Consider the following 21,522-nt stretch of genomic DNA (forward strand, 5'->3'; position numbering starts at 1 on the left):
ATTTGTGAGGACAGGAACTGCATATAGAAGGCAAGGCAAGAAGAGTAACTGAGCCAGAGAGAGCTTGGAGGAAGATGTAAGGAATTTCTGATTTTGATAAAGAAGACCAAATTTCTGGAGGGTTTTTTATACAATGTTGAATGTGTATGTCAAATTTTAGTTAATCATCAATATAGGTGCCAAGTAGTTTGGTATGAGGTTCTGGTTTTATTGTGGTATTATTAAGGGAGGTAGTGGTAAAGGAGTATTTGTGTTGAGCCAGTGATCTAGGAAGGAAAAGAAGTATTTTTTTTTTTTTTTTTTTTTTTTTTTTTTTTTTAGGATTTAGTACAAGTCGATTGTCACAGAGCTAAGTTTCAAAAGAGGAGAAGGTGTCCTGGGTGAGTGCTAAGGGATCTGGAATGCTATGGGCAGTAGTGATAAGTGTGGAGTCATCGGTATATTGTAGAAGTGTTGAGAGCTTACAAGCAGAATGTAGATTATTAGTGAAAATATTAAACAGGAGGGGGCTCAAGATAGAGCCTTGTGGAACTCCAGTGTTAACTGGAAGGGAGGGGGAGAAGACAGTTTGCCAGCAAATAGATTGTTGCCTATTGGGTAGGTAACTGGGGAACCAGTTAATAGAGGTGATAGAGGGGTGCAGGTCAAAGAGTTAGATGTTTAGAGTGGGAGACAGTGTCAAAGGCCTTCGAGAGATCAAGGAATAGACAGGAAACTAGCATGTTATTGTCTCAGGCATCAGCTATTGTTTGGGAGAAGGAAAGTAGTGCAGTGAAAGTGCTGTGGTGTGGCCTGAAGCCATGTTGTGTGGCAGTTAGCAGGTTATTTTCAATAAGGTGTTTGAGTAACTGAGTGTGAATGCACTTTTCAGGAATTTGGAGATAGGGGACAGAATAGCTATGGGCCTGTAGTTAGAAGGATCTGCAGAGTTTCCGCTCTTGTGTAGAGGGATTGTGAAGAATGATTTCCATGCATCAGGGACACAGGCTTCAGTAATGTATTGATTTATGAGTATAGAGACAGGGCAGGCAATGGATTCTGTGGCAATTTTAAGAAAGTAAGAAGGTAATTTATCAGCAGAGGGAGGAGCATAGTTTGAGTTTGATAAGGAGAGATTTGATAAAGGAGGTGAGGACTGGTTTGAAAGAGAAGATATTAGAAGGTGCATTGTTGGGGACTGAGGGAGGGGTAGGAAACATTGCTATTTTGAGTACGCTTTTGGATAGTTTCTATGAAATAGTTGATTATTAGAGTGGCTGTTTCAGTAGCAGTACTATTTAGGAAGGGGTTGGGAGTGGAAGGGTTGCCAGGATAAAGAAATTTATTAATGGTTGTCCAGAATCTTTTTGGATTTTTTTGTGAACTGAATTGGGTAGAGAAGAAAATTTTTTTTTATCATTGTTGACTAGTTTTTTTGACAGGTTTCTCAGCTCTTTGAATCTTTGAAATATGGGAGGGGATTTGTTTTTGACCCAGGCTTTCCAGACACTATCTCTTTGAGGTATAATGGAATGGATATATTTAGCGAGCCAAGGGGCACGGTTAGACTTTATTTTACTCTTTCTGATAGGTGCTAGAGAATTAAGTATGTCTAGAAATAACTTATTGAAAGATTCTACAGCCTCATTTAGAGGGAGATAATGTAGGAAGTATCAATTTAAACCAGACTGTTTAGAGTTAAAAGTATCTGGATTGAAATGAGTAAGTTTATGGCATTCTCTATCGAGGTGGCCTTTAGGTGGGTGTTGGGAGAATCTGTGGATGTAGGTAGGATGAGGAGGAGATTACATGACAAAGGGTTAAACACAACACAAGAGGTAGTCTATCAAGAAAAGATAATAGAGAAAGAGTAAGAAAGATAGTTGTCAAGTGGGGGCTTGTCAAGGGCAGGGCCAAGTCTTTAGTTGATAGCATTTCAGTTCTCATTTAAACAAGTACTTATAGGAAATGCTTCGTATCTTGAGGGGACTTGTGTTCCATGCATGAGCTACTGAGTACTTATAAAGTGTCTTTACAATGTTCTTTTTAGGTTTGTAAATATTGAGGAGGTGTCTGTCAGTGGTGCAAAGGTGTCGGAGAGAGGAGTAGTAAGATACAAGGTTGGAGATAGCAGGCCAAGAACAGGGATTGTTCAGAACTGAGTGTGTAATATGTAATTGAGGAAGTAGTAGTTGGTTGGACAATTCGGGCCACTGAAGTGTCTTCAGGGCAAGACAGTGATGGGAATTGTATGTGAGATTTGCGGCAAATCTAGCAATTTTATTGTAAGCCTGTTCAAGTTTGGACAGCAGTGTAGCTTGAATATTTGTGAGGAAAGGGGCTGCATATAGAAGGCAAGGCAAGAAGAGTAACTGAGCCAGAGAGAGCTTGGAGGAAGGTGTAAGGAATTTCTGATTTTGATAAAGAAGACCAAATTTCTGGAGGTTTTTTTAAACAATGTTGAATGTGTATGTCAAATTTTAGTTTATCATCAATATAGGTGCCAAGTAGTTTGGTATGAGGTTCTGGTTTTATAGTGGTATTATTAAGGGAGGTAGTGGTAAAGGAGTATTTGTGTTGAGCCAGTGTTCTAGGAAGGAAAAGAATTAGTTTTTTTTTTTTTTAGGATTTAGTACAAGTTGATTGTCACAGAGCCAGGTTTCAAAAGAAGAGAAGGTGTCCTGGGTGAGTTCTAAGAGATCTGGAATCCTATGGGCAGTGGTGATAAGTGTGGAGTCATTGGTATATTGTAGTAGTCTTGAGAGCTTACAAGCAGAATGTAGATTGTTAGTGAAAATATTAAACGGGGGGGGGCTCAAGATAGAGCCTTGTGGAACCCCAGTGTTGACTGGAAGGGAGGGGAGAAGACAGATTGCCAGCAAATAGATTGTTGCCTATTTAGTAGGTAACTGGAGAACCAGTTAATAGAGGTGATAGAGAGGTGGAGGTTAAAGAGTTAGTTTGAAGTTTAGAGTGGGAGACAGTGTCAAAGTCCTTAGAGAGATCAAGGAATAGACAGGAGACTAGCATGTTATTGTCTCAAGTCTCAGCTATTGTTTGAGTGAAGGAAAGTAGTGCAGTGAAAGTGCTGTGGTGTGGCCTGAAGCCATGTTGTGTGGCAGTTAGCAGGTTATTTTCAAGGGGGTGTTTGAGTAACCGAGTGTGAACCCGCTTTTCAATAATTTTGGAGATAGGGGACAGAATAGCTATGGGCCTGTTGTTAGAAGGATCTGCAGAGGTTCCGCTCTTGTGTAGAGGGATTGTGAAGAATGATTTCCATATATCAGGGACACAGGGTTCAGTAATGGATTGATTTATGAGTATAGAGACAGGGCAGGCAATGGATTCTGTGGCAATTTTAAGAAAGTAGGAAGGTAATTTATCAGCAGAGGGGGAAGCATAGTTTGAGTTTGGTAAGGAGAGATTTGATGAAGTAGGTGAGGACTGGTTTGAATGAGAAGATATTAGAAGGTGATTTGTTGGGGACTGAGGGAGGGGGTAGGAAACATTGCAATTTTGAGTAAGCTTTTGGATAGTTTCTATGAAATAGTTGATCATTAGAGTGGCTGTTTCAGTAGCAGTACTATTTAGGAAGGGGTTGGGAATGGAGAGGTTGCCAGGATAAAGAAATGTATTAATGGTTGTCCAGAATTTTTTGGGATTTTTTTGTGGGCTGAATTGGGTAGAGAAGAAAAACATTGTTGACTATTTTTTGACAGGTTTCTCAGCTCTTTAAAGCTTTGAAATATGAGAGGGGATTTGTTTTTGACCCAGGCTTTTCAGACACTATCTCTTTGAGGCATAATGGAATGGATATATTTAGCGAGCCAAGGGGCACGGTTAGACTTTATTTTACTCTTTCTGATAGGTGCTAGAGAATTAAGTATGTCTAGAAATAACTTATTGAAAGATTCTACAGCCTCATTTAGAGGGAGATAATGTAGGAAGTATCAGTTTAAACCAGACTGTTTAGAGTTAAAAGTATTTGGATTGAAATGAGTAAGTTTATGTCATTCTCTATCGAGGTGTCCTTTAGGTGGGTATTGGGAGAATCTGTGGATGTAGGTAGGAGTATGGTCACATAAAGAGTTAGGGAGTATCCCAGTGTTATGATAAATTGTAGAGTCTGAGGTGAGGATACAGTCTAGGGTTGGTCCAGAGATAGAGTTTTTGTTAGTTCAAGTAGGGGAGGATATTATTTGGCAAAATCCATGAAGACTGAGACTGAGATTACGAGCTGTAGTTGAAAGTTTGGTTCAGTCAATGTTTATGTCTCCAAGGATAATGGTTTCATACGGTATGTGATGAGTAAACCATGAGAGAATGTTTTCAAGGATAGCAATTATTCCCAGGAGGTATATCGATACAGGCTATGGCAAGTTATTTGTGTGAGTCTAAGTGACAGTTTATGATAAGAAATTCAGCAGTCTCAAAGCTAGGCATAGAGATGGAGAGTGGAGAGATACTAAGTTGATCAGAGTAGAGGATGGCAACATTTCCACCTGTCTTATTGATTCTATCAGAGTGAAAGATATTGTTGCCTGGAGGTAGGATTTCAGTGTCTACGATGTGTGGTTTTAACCAGATTTCTGACAGAGTTAAGATATGGGGGGAGACATTAGCAATCCAGGAGTATAGTTCTGTGATTTTATTTACTAGGGTTTGTATATTCATAGAAAAGATATTTAGAGTTTTAGGAGACAAAGTGGGGGTGGGGGATGAGAAGAGAGGTGTGAGGTGAGTAGCTGAGAGTGATAGAGGCAGGTGGACCAGGATTAGGATGGATGTCCCAGTCCAGGAGGAGTATATCCAAGAAAGTAATAATATATGTAAGGAGGTTCATGGAAGCAGACCTTCTTAACTTCAGAGTAGGGGAGAGAGTGGTATTTGGAAAAGTGTGAATTTTAAAGAGGTGTGAGGGTGAGAATTGGAAGAGGGATGGAGAAATTAGGTGTGAGTAAAGGATGATGCTGGTGCTGTGATCATATGGAAGAGTAGGTGATGGTGTTTGATAGTGGAGTATATTATGGTATGAAGTTGATAGTGACAGGAGGTAGAGGAGGGTGGTTGAAAGACAAGCAAGCATCCTGATGAAAGATTGGTAGTAGCAGGGAAAGAAGAGTTAGAGATTTAAATGTTTGGTGAGTGTTTGTGCTAATAAAGAAGAGAAAAGATTAATTTTTGGTACTTGGAGGAAGGAGAGTAAGGTGGGAGTTGGAAAGCAGTAGAAACGAATTATGAACTGGTGGAGAGAGATGATTGGCTGGAAAGAAGGAGGAGGTGTGGCATAGAGAATATAAGTGTAATGAAAGTGGGGGTGGGTGGGAATGGGGGAAGGATAGGGGAATGGAATGAGCCTGAGTGTAGCAAGGGCAAACAGAGCTGGTTGGCCCACCCAGCTGGAAGAGGCAAGTGAATGAAAAAAAAAAAACAATCAGTTAGACTGATTGTATGTAGGTTAAATTATACACTTCCCATAGAGATTGCTTAAAAGCAGTATTGAGAAAGGAAAAGTTTTGGAGGTCTGTCTGTTAGCCAGTTCATTTGTATTTTATGATGCTGCTATCCATCCTAATATGTTTCTATGTATGAAGTATCTAAACAAAATACCCCACCTGCTTGTCATCTATGTTTGAAAGGGATGAGCGACACCTTCCAAATAAAATCTTTTAAATCTTTATTAATTACCATCTACAACTTCTCTTCCGGTTGATAAAAATATGCCTGACCTATGTATAAAACTAAAGTTACCAAATAATTTTTACTGCTTGCATCATGCTATCCATATCCAAAGGCAAGTACTTCCAGTTTCTCAGTTTTTGTATTATCTTTTTAGTCTCTTCCCACATATCCTTAGCTGCCATAACAGAATCCTTTTTAATCCATACTCCGCAATACTTCATTTTATCATGTCCCCATAAATATGAGTATTGCTAAACCATTTCATGTATAGGTACATATTTTATAGGTATAGCCTTTGTTTTAGCTTCATTAATTTTACATCCCCAAAACCTGGAACTGTTTAGGAATGTTCCACAATACTGAGATGTCCTTTATTGGTTTCATCAGGTACAAAATAATATCTTCTGCAAATAAAGGCAACTTTTTTTGCATGCCACACCAATTATCTTTGAATTTCTGAGTCCCTTATTTTCTTTGTCAGTGGTTTGAAATATAACACAAATAACAAAGGGGAAGAGGATGATCCTGCCTGGTTCGTCTGATCAGATACAACTTATCAGAGAGGAACCTTCCCATTTTGATATTTGCCTTCAATCCTTCATATATCCTTCTAATTAACCTTATTATTATTTCCAGAACAGCGTTTGCTAAACAGAGCTCTAGGCAGGGTAATGGATCGGGCCTTCCTACACACAGCATCCCCCAGCCATTCCAGTATCCCATTACCTGGCTACAGTCTTACAATGAAAACAGACTTTGCATGAAGAGTAAATGTCTCTGTCCTTGAAACTCACATTAATTGAAATGGCATTGAAATCCACATTCAAAGAAAATGCATCTAAGCAGTGGAGGATTAAAATTACCTTTTAGCTGTTTTCAAGCCATAAGCCCCTTGTACACATTTGTAGGACCATGCATACATGCATGCATGTGTTTTTTGATTCACCTTTCTGATTATATTAAATTATATTCCTTGTATAATACAGCACGCTTTTAGACTGTGATTTAAATTTGTAGTTTTGAACATTTTTCTAGTAAACAATGAAACAAAATGTATGAACCAATAATGACAGTACTACCCATTTCAGAACATGTCAGCCATTAAAAAACACTCAAGCTTGTGTCTTTGCAATCCACCATCAGTAAATATGCACAATCTCTGCAGAACAAAAAGTCATCTGAATAATTCCGCATTGAAGTGATCTGTAACTAATGAGGAGGTTGCTGCTGGCAAACAGCTTTTCATTTCAGCGTTTCATATACAAATTCAGTGCCTGCTGCTCTTGATGAATAAACTGCCCATGTTACATTAGAAAATGGTAAGCTGGTAATACTATAATAGGAAATGGCTGGCAAACTGAGAATGGTTTCATAGTTACAAGGCATCTCATCCAAAGGAGGTCACACACTCAGAAGTGCAGTACCCTGATATCCCATTAAAGAACACTGCAGTATCAGCAATCCATCTACATGGTGTGGGAGTAGAACTGACAGCCTTCCTCACCAAAGGCAATTATGCTACTTGTTGTGTTACTACCATTGCTTTCAAATAACCAAGGAAAAACATCAACCCAAGCTGCAGTTCAAACTTCCTTTATTACAACTTCACAAACATGAAATGCCTCTGTTAAGCGCTTTCATCCCAAATTTCTCAGGACTTCATCAGAAGAAATTTGGGATGAAAGTGCTTAACAGAGGCATTTCATGTTTGTGAAGTTGTAATAAAAGAAGTTTGGATTGCAGCTTGGGCTGATGCTTTTCCTTGGTTATTTGGTCTATTTGTGAAGAATTGGGACTGTTTTCAAATGCTGTAGCACGATCACTGATGGCTATTTGCTAATCAAAACAGTTGCACACTGAAGTCAGAATTAGCATGAGTAATAGTAAACTTTTTTTCCCCATGAAACTCACAATTCCATGACAATGCACTGAAATTCAATGAAAATGCACTGAAACTCAATTTCTTAAAAATGCAGTGACAATCAATTTACTTGAAAATGTCACGAAAGTCGCATTCCATGAATATGTGCCCCTGATAATTGAGCAGTCTGATAGCTGGTGTAGAGGATTCAGGCTCTTCTGCACTATAACTAAGGTACAGAGATTGAGCCTGAGCAGGTCAATTAGGTAAACACACACACACACACACACACACACACACACACACACACACACACACACACACACACACACACACACACACGCACACACGCACACACAGATACACACACACACACACACACACACACACACACACACACACACACACACACACACACACACACGCACGCACGCACACACACACACTGATTCTCTATACACTTACTGAAGGGCTGTATGAGCTTGTTGGTTATGGAGTCTCTCCACATTTGAATTCTGTGCAAGGAGCAGCAGAATGGAAGTTAAGTGTGTATATGTCAGGCATGCAGAGTGTAGCTATTGTTCTCCACATTTGAATTTTGCCTGATCAGCTGCAGAAGGTAAGGGAAAGTTAAGTTTGCATAAGTGCAGCCACGTGTGTCACAACACACACAAAGTGCATCCTTAAAGAAGAAATAAAAAATTTTAACTATAATAAAATACTGTGGCATTCCCCAGCCAGCAGGAGCCCTCCACAAGCCAGTGGCCAACCAGCAGGTCCTTGGCAACTGCCTAGGTTAACTGGTGCCAGATCCAGCTCTGATCAAGAAAAGCAAATGCTTCCATTGCCCTACTCATAAAATCTCAGCTCTGCATCAAGAACCACCAACAGTGGTGTTTTCTTACATTCTGCTTCCTTCTGCATTGTCATTGTTCTATTAATGTTGTCAAATGTATTCCTCCCATCCACAAAGCCACATTGGTCCATATTTATCAATTTTGGCATCACCTTTGCCATTCTTTTAGTTATTATAGGCACAAAACTTTATAATCATGGTTTAGAATTGAAATGGGCCTATTTGAAGCTGGATCAAATAGGCAGCCACCACAGGTTTTCTCCAGGATGTTGGTGCCTCCTCTCCTTTTAAAATTCTGTTAAACAAAACCTTCCAGATCTTTATAACTTTCTTTCCTCCAATATTCCAAACTTTCAGCAGAAACCATCTATTCTTGGAGACTTTCCTGAAGACTGGTTGATCATCACCATTTTTATCTCATTTCCTACTATTTTAACTGTTAGCTGTTGAGAATCATCTACCTCTAATCTTGGCATATTTAAGTCTTCCATAAGCATTTCTTGATTTCTCCACTACTCTGCTTTATACAAATTTTCAAACAATTTCCAAAATATCTATAATACCTCTGCAGGACCTCAGATTATTTTTCTTGTTATAGGTTCCCTAAGTTTGACAACAACCCTTTCTGTTGCCTAAGTCATTGTGCCAAAAGTTTTTGTACTCTGGAGTTATTATCAAAAAACAGTTGCTTAACAACGATCTTTCTAAACTATGCATATTATCCAGGTAGTCCCTTATTTTCTCTTTAGTACTTTGCAATTGTACATCCTCTTGTTCTGTGATATTCCCCTTATTTTGTAATACTTTAAACTTTGTCATTCCCTCTAAATACTTCTCATTACTTATTAACCAGATCACTTTTTCTTTTATTTATACCCTATTTGTAAACTCCACTTTCATTTTATCCCACTTACTGGCTATATCTTCTGGAGTAGTTTCTATCTTCCCCAATAACTCCCAGGTAATTTCCACTACCCATATCTTAATTTATTCTCTTTTTAACAGGTAAATGAGGAAGTATCAGTGTCTCATCTTTACTGGATTTTTATCTTAGTAATTATTGATGCATGATCTGAAATAGTTTATTGGATGTGAATCAAATTTCTCAATTACATGCACATGTACCTCTGAAATAAAATTACTGTCTAGTCTAGATAAGTACCTTTGGAAATAATATGTAAATTCTCTCTGGGTTCCTACTACTGATTTCATGTCTTTCATACCAAATATTTCCATAAATTTCTTCAGAAATCTACACTATTTTTATATTTTCCATTCTAGGCCTCCTAGACACACATTCATTGTTGCAAATCAAATTCCAATCTCCACCTTTAAGTATTTTTCCTGCTAAAGCTGATAATTTCTCCACAAAACAAATTAAGTCCCACAATAGCAGTTCTAGGTGGAATATAAATGCATGCCAGTGTAATCCTCATCCCTTGGCAGTAGCCCCTTACTACTATAAATCCTCCATTATTATATTTCCCTCTTTTATTAGTAGTGAAGCTCCTCTAACAATTAATATAAGTAGTCCTCTTTTCTTTTGTACCTGATATTCTGTAGAATATCCATCCTAAAATCCTTTCTTTATCATATTCACATGTTCATTTCTATTTAAATGCATCTCCTTTAGCATTGCTACTTGCAGACTCCATTTCTTAATATAATAAAGTATTCTTTCCTTTTTGTCTATACCTGTGAAACCATTCACATTCCAAGGTAATATAGAAAGTGCTGCCATTATGGTAAGAAGTCATTATTCCCACCTATTATATATGGCAGCTTTTTTAAATCTGCATTTCCAGCTTTTGTGATACTTGCATCTATTAATGTTTGACAGGTTAATTCTAGATATAGATATTTTCTTATCATCAACATTAAAACCTATATCACATTTTACAAACACTTTTAATAAAGACCCTCAAAAAACACCCCAGAATACCCTCATAGCCAGTTAACATAATACAAACACACACAACTATGTACGTCTTCAAATTATGAAGTTTAACCCTTCTAATTGGAACATTTATGCCAAATAGACAGCTGCTAACCTAGGGCCTAATTAACCTGAAAATTAGGTTATCCATGCTAAGACACATTATTGCCTATGCTTCTACTTACACTAATTGGTGTCTATTCTTTGTTTTATCTTTACTCCCTAGATGTGAAAACAACTTGCATGCTTTCAGAAATCATTAACTTTTAGTCTTGAAGAAACCAGTGTTCTATATTTTATTGCCCCATTGCCCCCATGGAAGCATTAGATGAAAAATAAAAATGTAGTCCTCTGCTGCAGCCTGAAAGACAATCTGAAACATTTATTGCTAAAGGAAAACTTTTCATTATATATTCAGTGTTCTCATATTTACATGATTACACCTAAAATTTGTTATTAGATTAAGCCAAGGGTCATAATTCAGGCATTCACCTATGCAAAAGTAATATAAAACATACCAGCTCTACAAATGTTATGATCTGTGTAGTTTTAGATGTCATCCCTATCTCAACAACCCAAGATTAAAGCATATTAACTTAAATGTGATTTTCTCAAGCTTTTCTTCTCTTCTTACACTGTATTACCAGGATTTTTCATACCAAAAAAAGAAAGAAAGAGAAGAGGAAGAAGGAAAAAAAGCATCTGTTTACTGTAATAACTTTATCACAGATACGAAAGATTAAAAATATGCAATTTATATTAAAAAAATTCACAGAAATACTGTTAAGAATGCAAGTTGTTTACTAGCAGTTACCCATTTCCTTCCATTTCCTCTCCCCTTAGAATTCTTCCATATGTTAATGACATGAAGTAAGGCAAATGCTCTTCAGTTCCCTACAAGTTTAACAAAGTCAGCAAAAGTCCACTCTTTCCACTTATTTTTATACAGCCATATTTCACAAATGTAATTGATGCTTTGCAGTCTCTCATTTATCCACTAATCTCCTTGTTGCTAGTTTTCCTGTTCATCCCCATCTCCCAACTCCAGTTTCTGGTTCAGTGCCATGGTACTCCTAATTCTTCGAGTCAACTCATGTACTTTTCTCTGTCTCTCAAATACTTTCCTTTGGAAAAGTGGGAATGGTTTCAATGACAATGTCTGTTTATGTGCTTTATTATCTGAAGAGCCAGAACCAGAGACCCCTTCTGCTTGATGTCTCTTTTTGTCTGGGCAAATTTTTGCATTTCCTCCTGAGTTTGTTCTACATAAAAAGATTACTTTGATTCACCAGGAAAAGTATGCTGAACACAGCTGGATACAGCAGTTTGAATCTTACATCTGTCTCTCAACATTCCCTGATTACTAGAATAAATTTATTTCTGTTTGGTCAGGTCAACTCTTTCTGCTGATATGTTTGCATCTTTACTAAGAAAGGTCTTGGCTGCTTTCTCATGGCCAGTTTTGGAACATACACACTGTGTGCCCTTTCAATTATCAGTTACTGCTGTGGAACACCAGTCCAATTGTTTATTTATGCCTTCATTAAACAAATAGTCTGTCCCTTATAGTTTCTCTGGTAAAGCAGAACATCTCAGATTTTCCTTACATGCTCTGTCCTCTAATTCTACCATTTTTTGAAATGTCTCTTTTTGAGCAGTCTCATACTCAGCCAGTCTTTTCTTCATTTCAGCTTCTGATTTTTGCAGTTTTGTCAGCTTATCTGAATATCTGTTTAAAGCTTCTTCCATTTTTACAATCTTTTGTCATTTAAGTTGGTATACCCATTCAGTGTTTCATTTATTTTAATCAGATCTGACTACATTTGACTTTATTTTTCACTCACTTTACTGTAAGACATAATTTGCACCTAAGCTGGAGCTTGAACTCCTTTTGCTGAATGGCTGTAAGATTTTGCCAAGACAGTATATTTTCTGCACCCTTTCTAGTTGATTATCTTTCAGGCTCTCTTACTTTCTTCTTTGCAGGCATCCAGGCAGTGTACTTACTATGCAGTAACTGAATTTTCAATAAGCTGGCAATATCACTGGCTATTTGTCAGTTTTTGTTTTCACATTGGGAGAACTGAAGCTAGGCTGTTGATCAATGTGAAGCCATCAGGGAATTCAGCATTGCTCGGTACTGGGTTTCTCAATGCATGTTCATTTGTCATTTTTACAACCTTAAAGTAAACTGTAAAAGAAAAAAATCAAATTAACGATATGTTGCTTGAGTAAAAAGTAACCCTGAGATGGGCCATCCAAATTCCTGGAGATTGTAAGCTAATAAAAAGTAATGGACTTCAAGAACCTACATTCTAGCACTGCCTTCAAAAAACATGCTAATCTGACCACAAAATAAAATTTTCTACAGCTTCATGTCTATTGGAAGACCTTGATCTGTGGTCATGTAGTTAGAATCTGTTTTGGCAAGCATGGCCTCCTCTCTGAGCTGGACCATGGATTGCCAAATCCTCCAAAACTCAATTATCTACTCTATTATGCTGGAAATATAGATATAAGTATTACTGTCTCACACAAAACAAGCAAGTAGTAGTGACTTCCTATATGTATTAGAAATGGATGAGCACTTAGTATTCTAATTCAACAACTAAATTCTCATGGGAGAATCTATGTTATTAGGGCAACCCAACCTTTCCATGGCTCGTGATGCCAGTAGTGGTGATTACTGACACCCTCCTGATCTCAAACTTAATTTAACCCATGAGATCCTTCTCTACAAAATCATAATAACCAATGTTCACCAAATTAAAGGAAATTGTGTGCAACTATTCCATTTATCTAGAAACATGTAAAAGCTTTGTGTCATCACAAAACTACTAAAGAGCCCTGCAAGCATTCTTCAGATTGCATCAATTAGACAATTCATCTTGGTAGTATTCCACAATGTTAAGTGTGCTGTGATGCTGACAACTTTGCTGTTGTCTAATTTCTACTTAAATTCTGGTAAAGACAGAAAATGTAAAACAGCAAAACTTCTGTTTATTACATTTAACTGAAGTGCAACAATGATCCAATTTGATTTTTTTGGACTCAAAGGGAACAGTCTGGTAAAATGACTTGCGTGACTTATTCAGAGTTGCTCAGTAGGCAAATGGTGGCTGAAGTACTCAAACCCTGGATTACAGATGGAAGCTGACTAACAGCTCAGGCTTAATGCTCTGTATTAACAGACAAACATTCCTTTCTGTTATGCTGGACTACTCCTTTGACTAATGCTAAATAAGAAATCATTCCAGGAAGCCATGTCAGTTCTGAAAAATCAGACCCTTACCTACACAGTCTATTTGGAGTCATGTTTGTGGTGTGGAAAAGCAAATGCTGGTAATTTGGTTCCTAGAAAAGACACATTGTTCTTTGTAAATGTGTTAGTTGAATTGACATCCAGGAACACTGTAACAGGTTCTGAATCTACCCATGTGTTTCTGTTGGTGGAAATGAAAAACTAGTGAAGATGACTGGATAATGTGAATTTGCCAGTGGTGTTGGAAATTTTTCAAAAGGTAAGAGGTCAGCAGGAGGAAACCTCTTTGCATGAGGTGTCATACTGGGGATTAAAGAGGCAAAGGTGGTTAAGGGAAATTAATTGATGGCCAAAAGGATAGGTTAGTTGCAAGAATAAAAGATCAGATATAACTGACTGAATCAGAGGGGTCATAGAAGGAACATAATTTATAAAGAAGATGAAGGAGGGTTTGATGATGACAAAATTCCATTGTCTGCAGAAGAATAAGAATAATTAGACTGAACTGTGAAGAAGGCATGGAGAAATGGGAAGGAATGCTGGAGGGTGTGTGAGCTTGCAACTTTCCTAAGCCTATAGATAAATCATTATCCTTGTGAATGATATGGCTCTGCATAGTATTTATATGCAAGTGTTCCTGAATGTATACAAGAGGAGTGCTTTTGCTTTTTGGTTTTGTACTGTGAATTAGCTTTACCATTCTAAGCTTCTCAAAACTCAAAGGACCGAAATATTAGGGGAGGTGACTTCTTTAATCGCTGTAACTTTAACAAGATGCACTTATTGCTATACTCACATCAGTAGCTTTTTGTCTAGTGGCTTTATTCGTGACCTAAATTAGTTAATTTGCTCACAGCTTTTTGTCCTGTTTCTTTAGTCCAATGCTTGTAAAATGACTTCAGATATAATGCTACACTCTGAATGCATGTCAAATTCAAATTTAAAAATGTCTTTGTTAATTTTCGGCATTGTTTTTGCCAGCAGTCTGACTTGTACTCTTATTAACTGTGCCTCTGGTGATTTCTCATATTTCACCATATCAACCATGCCATCTCTTTTCACTTTGATGGTGCTAACAAACAGCTCACATTCATATTTCTGTTCAACAACATGCAAATTCTTTTCAACATACCTCATTTACTTCTGACATAGGCTTGGAAAATTCTTATTTTCATAACTGTAGGAAAACTGTTTAAATGCAGATAGTTCTTTCTGTCATAATTATAGCCACACCGACCATGTGAGGCTTGAATTCTACCTGCACCACACTTCTTGTGTACCTCCTGGTTCTCTGTCTCACTGCCATTACTGTTTTTGCTTTTTACTGGACTGATATTTTATCATAAAAACAATTTATTGGTTGATTAATTTTGTGATTGTAATTTCACTTACTCTACATACATACAGCTTCTTATACCACAGACTACCCTACTTCATATTTATGAATCAAACAACTCATCACATTCATAGTCTAGTCAGCTGAGAAATGTAAGCACCTATAATTCCTGTAGAATGTTATGCCTTGTAAAGGAACAAATGAGGAATATATGGCAAATTATTCCTATTCTCATATTAATTTCTGAATGTCTCTTTAGTTGCTGCTGTTTTGTATTTCTTCTTTTCTTGAAAGGTAAAGTGTTAAATTTCAAGGCTTCTTTGCCAGTCATTGTCATCATCAACCCCATTTCCCATTTTTACATGGAGTTGGGTTGTCACATCAACATTATACAGTGTGACCAAATCACCTAGAAGCAATGACATACAGAAATGGGGCACTGTACCTTCTCATATTTCTTGACAATGTATTCTCTGGTCCATAGTTCCCAGCTTTCATTTAAGTTGTCTTACAAATGAATTTCTAAGCAGTTGCAGCTGGACCATTTTTCTGCAAATTAAACTTCTGTGTTTCTGAAAAGACTTTGAAAATAAATAAATTTCTTCACTTCTACAAATGTATTTTTCGTGTCTGACAATAAGTAACATTTGGATGTTTGTCAGGATGCTCGGTAAGAAACACAGACACTGAAAATATGCTAGCAGATTCTTTGAAGTATTTGCTGTGACTTTTTCTACAAAAAAAATGTAACACACAGCTTATACATTTCTGTAGCTTGGTATTAGCATATATAAAGATTCATACCCACATCTGCTACAGTGATGATTCCCAAACAGTGAAGAAGATGAAGGAGAAATTCCTGTCAGTCATAGGCTGGCTAAATATAGTATGAAAAAGACAGAGGAAATGGACATGAGAATTGTGTTTTGAACCATCAGAGAAGGAGTGTCAAAAGAGACATTAAGACAGGGCAATGAAGGTGAATGGGGTAGAGATATGCTGTAATGCATTGAAGCTTAGCTCATTTGTACAACTTATTACCTTTTGCTACTGATTTTCTATCATGTATGCAGTTATGAGCCCATTTTTCCCAACTACCTATTGTAACAATGGCAGAAGACTCAAAAATATAGTCATGTGTGACACTGACAACATTCCTACATAATGTACACATACTCGCATTATAGGAATGTCTGCTTTCAGGGGAATTAAACACATTAAAACACCAAAAGAGAAGCACACATAAATGGAACTGAACCCATACTTGTGTTACTGATATTCTGTAGACTAGTCTAGTATCAAGGAATGTCACAGTATCAGAGATAGTCAAGGTGACTGAAAACCTCATTTCAGTGTAATGGAACCCATGACAGTGCCACAAAAGCAATGCTCATATCTATGTTTCAACCCCTGCCTTATCTCAAGGATATATTCTCCAGAACAGTATATTAGCAAGACATACCATGGAAGCACTCGTAAAAAAGATAACTGGAAAAACATTTCAGTGAGATGGAACACATGACAATATGACAACAAAAATACACCTACCTGTTGTTAAACCCTCTACCTTTTCTCAGGTATATTTTACCGTTTAGGACATTAGCAAGAGAAGCCACAGCATAACATATATTGAAGATACCTGAATACATTCATTTCATGGAGATGTTAGACCAGTGCTGAACAGTGAAAAATGAACAGCTGAAAACTTCATACGAAGCAACAGGGGAGGGGATTAAAAACCATCAGACACTGTACACATCACTGCATGAGTACACTTAGACATGGAAGCTATTATACACATATGTCATGTTTACCCTATATTACATTTGAATAGCACATTAATAGCACATGATAATGATTTTTGTCAGAATACTACAACTTAGGCATCATTGGAAAGGAATCCCTGCCTATCTAACTGACATTCTACAATAAGTATGTACGTAAGCACACATTGCAAGAGAATGTTAGAATACTGTGTATGACTATTAAAATGAACATTGTACACAATATGTAATAATCATGAATTTACAATTCTCCCCCTTATGTATTCACAATGTATACATCATGGTATTAGTAGGCAAATGGAAGCTATGACAAAGCAAATATTAATGACTTCTTAATTCAGTATTGCTTGGTGTTGCACATCAGCTGTCACCACAGTTGCTTGACAGAAGTTGAGTTCTTAGCATGTGCTTAAGTTTTTTCCTCAGTTTTTGCCATAGGATGAGAAATGACATTTATTTGTACTTACAAAAGGAAAGTAAATTTGATTTCTGCAAGATATCATGCAACTTATAACACAAATCGATGATGTTTTTCATTTTAAAAGCTCGTTTTGGCCATGTATGTGCTACAATAATATCACAGGGAAGGTAGTAACTTTACTATAGTTCATTATTGACTTGTGACTGTGTAATACTGACAAATATGTATTACTAAACAGCCTACAACAATATGGGGATTAAAACTTAACCTCTAATGTTCTGACAATTTCCACAGTAATAACAGGCTTTAACATAGGCATATTATGCTTCACCATTATTACCATTATTATATGCATTGCATAGATTCTTTGTCACCCTGCTACAACTTAGACCATGATGGATTTGAACCCGTGTCCAGCTAACCCATTCTCTTGCTATGTGTATTAGTCAGTGATGCCACAGAAAATGCTATACTACATTTGTCAGCAAGGATATATTTGAAGGGATGTTATCAACAGTATGCATGAATGAAAATGTGCAGGACTGAGAAAGAATACTGCTCTTAGGGTATCAAAACCCTCTTACCTGTCAAACTGCCACATCCAGGTAATACACAAAACGTCATATCTGTTCACTAAGTCATTGTTGCATGATACAAATTGATATTCACATAGATTCACATGCATATAATGTGCAGTTTATTAGATATGAACCTCTGCCTGCCTGAGTTACATTCTCTTGACCTGTGTACTAACTACTAACACCACAAAATAAGTTATACAGCAGCTGTTAGAAAGAGGAAAAGTGTAATGAGAACTCCACCAGGCACAAATAAATCAAAGCTCCAAGGTAAAATTGCTTTTAATAAGCACTTTGAACCACTCCACAACAAAGACTGGATCAAATAAAGACAAGCAAAACAAAACCATGAATGTTAAAGTGTTAACAAAATCAGTCTGTGTCAGTTTTTTACTTTCAATTAATTTTTCTTCAAACCAAGAAAGGCCTAAATCATGGGGGATACAACCAAACAAATCAATCACGTCCATGGTTCCAAAGCAGGTGTTTTCACTGTATATTGAGGGTTTGATTCTTCTCAGTAAATCCCAAGAGTCTTTTAGAACATTTTCACATCCCTCGAGTACATGTTTGATCTTGTGATCAACAAACTTGGCTAGGGGAGCTGTAATTGATCCTTCCGCTGACACAATTGGTCTTAGGGCGGGTCACAGGCATTTTGTGGACTTTGGGTATCCCGAAATGCAGGGAATTTTTGGTTTGTCCACAACCAAAAATTTGTAAGTATTTTGATCTATGGAACCTTGCATTAACATGTCATATAGTAAACATTGAATCCTTTTGTATGCTAAATTCACTTCGCTAATGGATACCCTAGTGTATTTGTCTGAATCATTTAGTAAGTCCAACATTTTCCCTTCATATTGTATTGTTTCCATGACCACAACCCTCCTCCTTTGTCAGGTTTCATTACCCTCAGATTGTGATTTTCACTAATGACTCTCAAAGTGTTTTTTCTTCCTGGGTTAAATTTGAATGAAAAGTTCTTGTTGTCAAATGATTTCTTATTTCATGTTCAACTTTTAATTCAAAGTTCCTAAGTTGAGGGTGAGTGGGAGGGTTGAATGTACTTTTCCGCTTCAACCCTGTTCTTGAAAATCAGACTTGTTGTCCTTAAAGAAAAGTTCTAAATTCTTTCCGGATAAACAACTTGATGTCTATCAATAATTTGAAAATGTCCGCTTTTTGTGTGGGAACGAAGGTGAAGCCTTTGGAAAAAGATCAAACCAACTCTTGTTAATGCTGACACTGGAATAATTATATATGTTGAACCCATTGAAAGTCCAGGTATTCAAGTTGTTAGAAATACCAACTTCTAGTTCCAACCTTGACGTGTCGCCTGGTAAGATCTCCCTCCCCTGTAGTTTTTGAATTGTAGTAAACCCTACCCTGCTGCATAAGCCTCTGATCTCCTTAATGGGGATACTCATCTGTCTCTAATATTTCTTCTTGTTGTTCTTCAATGTCCGCTTTCCATTCTCCTTCAAAGTTGTCATCTTTCCTCCATTTGTCATACCCATTCCTGTGAGTAATTCTAGGTCTAGGGTAATGAGTTTTATTTTGTATTCCACTTGGTCTCTTTTTATTTTCCCTATCTTCCTGTTCTGAACCTCCTTACATTTAGTATCAACTTTTTCAAAAACATTCTCATATTTTCTCTTGTTTGCCCCAACAGTGTATAACAAATCATTTGTGATAGCTTTGTTAATTTTCTCTATGTCACCATGCAACTTTTGCATTAACCTTTCATTGTTGTTAATAATAGCTTTCATTACATTTAAACCACAATTGTCAAAATAGTAATGAGCTCAGTATGAAATTCAGACCCTTCAGTGACATTGTTAGGGTATTTGCAAACCCTTAAGCCCTTAGGTACAATATTTAGGGTAGTACAGTGTCTAAGGTAATCATTGTCCATTTCGAAAGCTTTATACTTTATCAAATAAAATTCCAAATCATCCAAAAGCGTAACAAAATTAATGTTACTATATTTGGTTGGACTGTTTTGAAATTCAAAGCTATATTTAGCTTTGAAGCAGTCAGAAAACAGTTTTGTGTACCTGTAGTAGCATTAGGCTGGTCCGTGCAGGCTTGTTGCCGCTGCTGACTTTTTGGTCTTACAGAAACACCCTCTGTTCCGTTGCTGTTAGTGTTCGTTTGATCCACTGTGATGTGCGGAAAGCCATCTAAACTGTTATTACAGTTTAAATCTTCTTCTGTTGAAAAAACATTACTTGCATCATTGCAGGTGAATACATCCGCTTCAGTCTGCTTCCGATTAGCTTCCTGATTTCCCGGTAATCGTGTAGAAGCAGCAATTGAAGCAAAAGACTGACTTAGCGGTGTCAGCAAGGCAACCAACTGCGTGAGTTGCCCAATCAACTTCCGTAGTTCCCCAGTCTCTGAGCTCTTAGGAGCTGGATCTGTGCTCGGCAGCGGCTCCATAAAAACTGATAAAAGGTAAAATGAGCCAAAAAAGTTTATAACCAGGAAAAGTGTAATGAGAACTCCACCAGGCACAAATTTGAACCCGTGTCCAGCTAACCCATTCTCTTGCTATGTGTATTAGTCAGTGATGCCACAGAAAATGCTATACTACATTTGTCAGCAAGGATATATTTGAAGGGATGTTATCAACAGTATGCATGAATGAAAATGTGCAGGACTGAGAAAGAATACTGCTCTTAGGGTATCAAAACCCTCTTACCTGTCAAACTGCCACATCCAGGTAATACACAAAACGTCATATCTGTTCACTAAGTCATTGTTGCATGATACAAATTGATATTCACATAGATTCACATGCATATAATGTGCAGTTTATTAGATATGAACCTCTGCCTGCCTGAGTTACATTCTCTTGACCTGTGTACTAACTACTAACACCACAAAATAAGTTATACAGCAGCTGTTAGAAAGCACACATTTGAAAGGATGTTATCAACAATGTGTATGGAAATGAAAATGAGCAGGGCTAAAAGGGAATACAGCACTCAGGGGATCCAAACCTTTCACCTGTCACATCCAAATAGTGCACTGTATGAAAGATCTGTTCAAGTCATTAATGCATGATACACAATATCATTCATATGAATACATCATACACCTCATTGGATTTGAACCCCTCACACTCTCTTGATCTTTGTAAAGATTATTGATGCCACAAATGAATGCATACAAAAACTGACAGAAAGCACACATTTGGGGATGGAATCTAGATGGCCAAGTGAAAACAGCAACATTTTAGAACTCTCCAGTAAAATCAAAATAAACATGAAAATATTTACTTCTAGGAAAAATTTCTTCACACACTATTTTATAACAGTGTAAGCTTACTTGCTTCCTCATTTTTTTGAAGTTTCAACAAGTTATTTTTTGTCAGAATATTTTAGAGACTTATTGGCTGGAAGAAAAATGAGCAATTCAGAGAATTTCTACTCTGACTCTTCTCTGAAGAAGGACATGCATCTGGTGACAACATTTCATGAGTTATCTCAGAAATAAGTGGTTTTCAGGAGAAGTTTAAAAATTTAAAACAGAATTGCTTAAAACAAACTGATATTTTTAATGAAATGTTCTAACAGCATCAAACTAAAATATTTGACATTGAGAATGCTCTAAATGACATGGAGGGAAGATTAAAGTAGGAAGAAATTAAAACAAAATATTTATTAAAACAAAACACTTAGTTATTAAACAAAATAGACAACCTCAAAAACAGAGAAATGGAATGCAATTTAAGAATATTTGATTTGCCAGAAAGAAAGAAAAAATGAAGGAAATTACCTAGTTACTTTTTTATCTTCTTGGATTCCAAAATTATTAAA

The sequence above is a fragment of the Protopterus annectens genome, chromosome 1.part1, assembly GCF_019279795.1.
Source record: "Protopterus annectens isolate FY-2018-M chromosome 1.part1, PAN1.0, whole genome shotgun sequence".
Taxonomy (NCBI): domain Eukaryota; kingdom Metazoa; phylum Chordata; order Ceratodontiformes; family Protopteridae; genus Protopterus; species Protopterus annectens.